Below are 7,991 nucleotides of genomic sequence, written 5' to 3' on the forward strand. Positions count from 1 at the left end.
TCCTATTCTTTTATCTTATGTTTTAGTTGATGGCACTTGTGCCTCCTAATTTTTACCTTATTTTTGTTATGGTTGATGCCATGCTATGCTTCACTACTCTTGCCTAATTTTTGATAGTCTTATTTAATTTTACCTTATTTTTCTTTGTCTTTTATCATATTATTGAGTAATTGTGAAAAAAAAAACATAAATCTTGTCCTTTCACCATAAGGAATTTTTGCTTAAAGGAAATTTGAATAAAATTCCCAATCTGCCTCTATTAATTAACCTCAGGGAGTTGTTAGTAGTGTGCGAGTAAGTGGAATCAAATAGGTCTGGGGACAAGTACACCATAAAAAATATATTGTTGTGAAATCTCTAAAAAAAAATTCTAAGTATGCTCTGTGGTTGCGGTTTTAACTGATCTTCCACATCAGAAAATTGTTTGTTTGAGATTATCTTTGTTGTCTTGTTTGTGAAAACTGTATGCATCATTGGGAACGTAACTCTAAAAATTGATTAGTAAAAAGACGTTTATCTTTGTTTGAAATTGAAAGTGTTATTAGAAATTTGAGCATCATGGAACCAATTGCTAATATTACTGGAAATTCTGTTGATGAAAATGTTGTGCCTGAAAAAACATTGCTCGAGTATTTTGCACCTATTTCATCTAATGCTCCTTCATGTATTGTTCTTCCAACCACTTCTGCTACCCATTTTGAGTTTAAACCATCAATCATTCAATTGTTGCCATCTTTTTATAGGTTAGATAGAGAGGATCCTTACATGCATGTCAAAGATTTCTTAGAAATTTGCTCAACATTTAAATTTCAAAACTTTTCTGATGAGTCGGTCAAACTAAGATTGTTCCCTTTTTCATTAAAAGACAAATCAAAAGCTTGGTTAAATTCCCTTCCCACGAGGTCTATAACTACATGGGATCAACTTTATAATAAATTCTTGTTGAATTTTTTTCCTATGTCTAAAACGGATAGTCTAGGAGAGAAATCTCTGAGTTTTTTCAAAAAGATAATAAAGAGTTTTATGAATGTTGGGAAAGATTTAAATATTTATTATTAAAATGTCCTCATCATGGTTTTGAAAAATGGAGACTTGTAAAATATTTTTATGATGGTTTGACTCCCTTTAATCATCAAATGATTCAATCTATGCATACTAGAATTTTTTTAAAATTTCAAGGACAAGAAGCTTGGGACGCCCTTGAAGATTTGTCTGTCAATTCACGACAATGGAATATTTTGATCCTAGGTCTAGGTCAACTAATTCACAAAAAAGAGGAGGAAAGTATGAAGTAAAAGATGAATTAGACTTAAGAACATCCTTAGACAAATTAGCGATAAAAGTAGAAGCTTTATCCATAAGTCAAACCATAAATTCTCCAATACAACAAAGAAAAGATGTTTGTTCTATATGTTCTAGTCCTTGCCATAATGCCCAATCCTGTCCTTCCTACCAAGAAGTCTTTTCGGAGGAGTCCAATGCTCTTCATGCTTATGAGAAACCAAATGATAGCCCATTTTCATCCACTTATAATCCAAATTGGAGAAACCATCCAAATTTTTCATGGAGACAAAACCAACCTCCAATGAATCAAGGGTACCAATACAACACGTAAAACCAAACTCCTACCCCACAAAATCAACCATATATTCAACAAAGGAAACATTCCTTAGAAGATACTTTACAACAATTTATGTAATCCACTCAAAAAATCCTACAAAATCAATCTCAATCAATTACCAAACTCGAGATGCAAGTATGACAACTCACTACTGCTTTAGCTAATAAAGAAAAAGGAACATTCCCTAGTCAACCTATCCCAAATCCAAAAGGACAATATGAGATAGGAAAGTCTAGTCATAATGGAGAACTCAAATCAATTTCAACTCTTAGGTCCGAAAAGAACATTGTCAAACCCGATTACATACCCGAGGTTGAAAAAGAAAAAGAAAAGAATCAACCTTCTAGTTCTATTGCCAATGACTCTTCAAACAAGGAAATTCTAATCCATCCTTTCATTCCAAAAGCCCCATTTCTACAAACATTACTTCCAATTAAAAAAGGTGGCCAATATAATGACATCTTAAAAGTTTTTAAACAAGTTATTATCTATATCCCCTTCTTAGATGCCATTAAAAAAATCCCTGCCTACTCTAAATTCTTAAATGATCTTTGTACTATAAAACGAAACACTAATGTTCCTAAAATTGCATTTTTAATTGACCAAGCTAGTTCCATTATTCAATATAAGAGTCTTGTTAAATATAAAGATCCTGGGTGTCCCACAATTTCATGCATTATTGGTGATCATTTTATTAACAAGGCTTTACTTGATTTGAGTGCTAGTGTGAATTTATTGCCTTATTCTGTTTATAAGCAACTTGTTCTTAGTGAACTAAAACATACTCTATAACTCTTCAATTAGCCGATCGTTCCGTGAAAATTCCTAGAGGCATTATAGAGGATGTTTTAATCAAAGTTGATAAATTTTACTTTCCTGTTGACTTCATTGTTCTTGATACTGAACTTGTGGAAAATGTGCATGCTCAAATTCCTATCATTTTAGGTAGATCATTCTTAGCTACATCTAATGCAATCATTAATTGTCGTAATGGTATTTTGAAATTATCTTTTGGAAATATGACTGTTGAATTGAATGTATTTAATGTTGCTAAATCTATTGAGTGTGAGGAAGTGCATGAAGCTAATATGATAGATAGTATTTGTGAAGATAATGGAAATGACTTACTTGACTTTTGTGAAAAATACTTTGGTATGAACTTGCATGTTGATGATTCTAATGATGATGAGAATTCTCTGCTAGAGTCTATACCCTTATATGAAACCAAAGTTGAACCTTTTTCACCCTTAGATCATGTTCAATGAATTTCTGAGTCTTCAAAGTTAAACATTAAACCTTTGCCAGAAAATTTAAAATATGATTTTTTAGGAGAGTCTGAAACCTTACCTGTTATCATAGCATTCGCCTTAGATAAAGAACAAGAAGATAAATTGTTAAAGGTCCTTATAAAACATAAAGAAGCCATAGGTTGGACCATTGGAGACATTAAAGGAATTAGCCCATCCATATGTATGCATAGAATCCATCTAGAATAGAATCCTAAAACCTCTCGGGAATGTCAAAGAAGGCTAAATCCAAATATGAAAGAAGTAGTGAGAGACGAGATCATTAAATTATTACACGTATGTATCATTACCCTATTTCTGATAGTCAATGGGTTAGTCCAGTTCAAGTTGTTCCAAAGAAGTCTGGGATCACAGTTGTTGAAAACGAGAAAAATGAATTAATCCCTACTAGAGTACAAACGGGGTGGAGGGTGTGCATAGACTATAGAAAGCTAAATAATGTTACTAGAAAAGACCATTTTCCATTACCCTTTATTGATCAAATGCTTGAACGTTTAGTTGGCCATGCATATTATTGCTTTCTTGATGGGTATTCGAGATATAACAAAATCCCCATTGCCCCAGAAGATCAAGAAAAGACTACATTTACATGCCCTTTCGGAACTTTTGCCTATCGTCGCATGCCTTTTGGATTATGCAATGCACCTGCGACTTTTTCAAAGGTGTATGATTTCAATTTATTCTGACATGGTTGAAAGATTTCTTGAAGTTTTTATGGATGATTTTTCTGTGTTTGGTTCTTTCTTTAATGAATGTTTGCACCATATTTCACTTGTTTTAACTCATTGTAAAGAGAAAAACCTTGTGCATAACTGGGAAAAATGTCATTTTATGGTTAAAAAAGGAATTGTTTTAGGTCATGTAATCTCATCTTAGGGAATACAAGTTGATAAAGCCAAAGTTGTTCTTATTTCAAAACTTCCCCCACCTATAACTGTGAAACAAATTAGATCATTTTTAGGTCATGCCGGTTTCTATACAAGGTTCATAAAATACGTCAGCAAAATTTCTCGGTCTTTATGCCATTTACTTGGAAAAGAAAATGATTTTGTCTTTAATAATGATTGTCATGTTGACTTTGAGAAATTGAAAATTTTCTTGACTACTGCACCCATTATTCGACCCCCTGATTGGAAAATACCTTTTGAAATAATGTGTGATGCTTCTGATTATGCTATAGGTGTTGTCTTAGGACAAAGACTTGAAAATATACCTTATGTAATTTACTACGCTAGCAAAACTTTAAATGATGCTCTATTAAATTATTCCACAACCAAGAAAGAATTGCTTGGTGTTGTTTTTGCATTGGAGAAATTTAGATCTTATTTGTTAGGGTCTAAAATTATTGTCCATTCTGATCATGCTGCATTAAAATATCTCTTGTCGAAAAAAGATGCTAAGTATCGTTTGATCCGTTAGATCATGCTTTTACAATAATTTGACTAGAAATACGTGATAAAAAGGGATATGAAAATGTTGTTGCTGATCATTTATCTAGACTAGTTGTTGAAACTATACATGATTCCACTCCTATCACTGAAACTTTTCCAGATGAAAAATTGATGCACGTTTCTTCTCTGCCGTATGCTGATATTGTGAATTATTTGGTCACTAAAGAAATACCATCTCATTGGTCTAAGCATGATAAATCTAAATTTTATTCTGAGGTGAAAATTTTTATTTGGGATGATCCTTACTTGTTTAAATACTGCCCTGGTCAAATAATTAGAAGATGCATTCCAAATTGTGAGCAATCTAAAATTATATCTTTTTATCATGATCATGCATGTGGAGGACATTTTAGTGGTAACAAAACAGCTGCTAAAGTTTTACAATGTGGTTTTTATTAGCCTACTATCTTTCGTGATACATATGTGTATTGTAAAGCTTGTGAACGTTGCCAAAAGTTAGGAAGTTTAACTAGACGAAACATGATGCATTTGAATCTTATTCTTATAATTGACATATTTGATGTTTGGGGCATTGATTTTATGGAACCATTTCCTAACTCTTTTTGTCATCTTTATATTCTTGTTGGAGTTGATTATGTGTCTAAATGGGTTGAAGCTATTGCATGCCACACTAATGACCACAAAGTTGTGCTTAGATTTTTGAAAGAAAATATATTTTCCCATTTCGGTTCACCACGTGCTATCATTAGTGATAACGGTACACACTTTTGTAATAAGCCATTTGAACATTTGATGAAACAATATGGCATTACGCATAAAGTCTCAACACCATATCACCCACAAACTAGTGGTCAATTTGAAGTGTCTAATTGGGAAGTTAAGCACATTTTAGAAAAAAAAAACTGTGAATCCAACTAGGACAAATTGGTCCTTAAGACTCACTGATGCATTATGGGTGTATCGTACCACATACAAAACGCCCATTGGCATGTCACCCTACAGACATATGTATGGGAAGGCATGCCACTTACCTATTGAGTTAGAACATAGAGCCTTTTAGGCAATTAAGCAGTTAAAAATTTCTTTAGACAAGGCAGGTGAGAAAAGAAAACTTCAATTAAATGAGCTAGACGAAATTAGGAATGATGCATATGACTATTCAAAAAAGTATAAGGATCGCATGAAATTTTACCATGACAAAAACATTTTGAGAAAAGATTTTTCTCCCGATCAAAAAGTCCTTTTATACAACTCTCGGTTGCATTTATTTCCAGGAAAATTACGTTCTAGGTGGACCGGTCCTTATATTGTTCAAGTTGTTTTTCCACATGGGGCTATCGAAATTGAAAATCCTAACAATGGTAATATTTTTAAAGTTAATGGACACAAATTAAAACCATTTTTAGAATTAAAACCCGATGAAGTGGATGAAATCCTCCTTGGGGATCCTATTTACCAAGTTATTTAATTGCTTGAAATTACTCTTGGTAACTTGTGTTTATGTGTTTTGTGTGTTATACTTTTAATAAGTGTTTCTTGCTCTCTTGACGTTGCACCATGATGAGGTACGACCATTCTAAACTCTAACATCTTGTAAATTTAAATTTATATTTATATTTTGACACATTGAGGACAATGTTTAAATTAAGTTTGGGGGTATTAAGTTTATATGGTTATTATCATTAGGAGAGTATGTTTTATTGTGTTTTTGTTTTTTTGTGTTTTGTGTGGTTTGTTTGAAAAAAAAACTTTATTATTTTTTGTGTTGTTTTATAAAAAAAATAATAATAAATTGGTGATATTTTTCATTTTCAATGATAAAAATCTTGATTGAGTTCTAATTTAATTCTCTTAAAAATATGAATAACTTTTAAGTTTTGCCTTTAATTATTGGGTCAATTTTTCTTGTAACAAAAATTACATTTTTCATAACAAAAACACTTTTATTTCCTATAAGTTTAAGTGAAAATAACTTTAATGAAAACCTCTTTTTAAAAAAGCAAAATTGACAATTTAATTAATTACATAAGCTTAACTTTTATTCATAATAATTTTTAGAATTATTTTCATTGTGAAATTTTTGAGAAAACCATTTTTATATCACCAATAAAAAAATTGTGTGTTTTAAATTTTCTTTTGCTTGAGGACTAGCAAAACTTTAAGTTTGAGGGTGTGATAACTCTTCAAAATAGAGATATTTTACCATATTTTATACGCTAATTGTGCTTAGCTCTTGAGTTTTTAATTGATTTATTATGTTTTTAAGTAATTTTGAATTTATTGGGTTTATTTTGATTTTATATATTTTTTGTATTTTTATAGTTATTTTGTTGTAGTTTAATTATTTGAATTATTGAGTTTAGTTATAAGTAAAAAAAATACACTTTTGTTGATCTTTAATGTTAAAATTAAATTAAGTTTTAATTAAGTATTTTCAAAGAACTAATATGATTTATTTATTATTGAAAATATTTAGTTTTAATTTAATTTATGTTTATTTTATAGGGAATTTGTTATATTTTTTTTGCTCTTCAGAAGCAAGAAAAATGAATAAAAAAGTGGTATTTTCAAGGAAAAGAAAAAGAAAAAATGTGGCATTTCAGCCTTCTCTCTTCAGCCTAAGAACCAAGCCTGTGCCTCCCTTCTCCTCCCACCTAAGCCCCAAGTTCCCACCTGCCCAGCCCTCAGGCTCGAAGCTCCTCAACTGCCAGCAGCCCACGCCTGCCTCCAACCCGCCTGCTGCTCGGCCCACACGCCTGCCACCTTCGGCCCAGCCTTCAGCCAAGCTCCACCAGCCCATGTGGGCCTACGAACCACCCCAGACCCGAGCCCAACAGCCACCTACCACCAGCCACCCAACCAGCCACCTTCCCCTTCTCCTTGAGCTCAATTTGTCCCCTTGTCCCTTTGTCCAAAAATGCCAATTTTTTACCCAACTTTTTCTACACATTTCACTACTAAATTCATCATGACACCCTGGATGTTACCCCTACTTTCCATATTATTATTAATTTAATTAATCTAATAAATTTATTTAATTTAAATTGATTATTTTAATAATCTCATTTTGGCTATAACTATGTAATTTGAAGACCATTTTGGTGTGCTTAATTTTTGGGTAACCATCATCTTTTCTACCATTCTCTCTTCCATTTTAGTGTTTTTCAAGAGCATTTTCAAGTATGTATTTTATGTATTTTATAATTTCTATTCTAGTTATGTGCTTCTAATCTTTTTCATAAGATTATTAAGATCGTGATGAAGCAACTTGTAACTAGATAATATTTATGTTATATGTTGATTTCCCTTGTAATGCAACAAAGTGTATGGATTTTTCTTCTTCATATATGTCTTTCATCTTTAATATCTTATATTTTGGATTGTTAGAAAATATTGCACTTTGTTCTTCATTTGCAAAACATAATATTCTGTGTAAGATGTGCTATTAAATTGTACATATCCAATGCTTAGAACAAAAATATTATGTTTTGCCTTATAAATAATGTATTTGATTTTTTGTTGTTTCATTAGGTTGATTCACATTAAATACTTTGAAATTATATTTTTTTGAAAAGTGAAGAAAAATCCTATCTTTTTAGAAATAATTTGTGCTTAAAATGATAAATCTATTTGGAAAATGATAGTTTGACT

The 7,991-nt window shown here is 31.4% G+C and overlaps 1 non-coding gene across 1 annotated transcript; it reads right to left on the reverse strand.

The window, feature by feature from the left end:
* Positions 1–972: 972 nt before the first annotated feature.
* On the reverse strand, positions 973–1,078 carry LOC133833678 (small nucleolar RNA R71). The gene has a single exon (XR_009893046.1). It is a non-coding gene; the product is annotated as a small nucleolar RNA R71 (small nucleolar RNA).
* Positions 1,079–7,991: the final 6,913 nt, after the last annotated feature.

This window comes from Humulus lupulus, chromosome 4, assembly GCF_963169125.1.
Source record: "Humulus lupulus chromosome 4, drHumLupu1.1, whole genome shotgun sequence".
NCBI classification, from domain to species: Eukaryota; Viridiplantae; Streptophyta; class Magnoliopsida; order Rosales; family Cannabaceae; genus Humulus; species Humulus lupulus.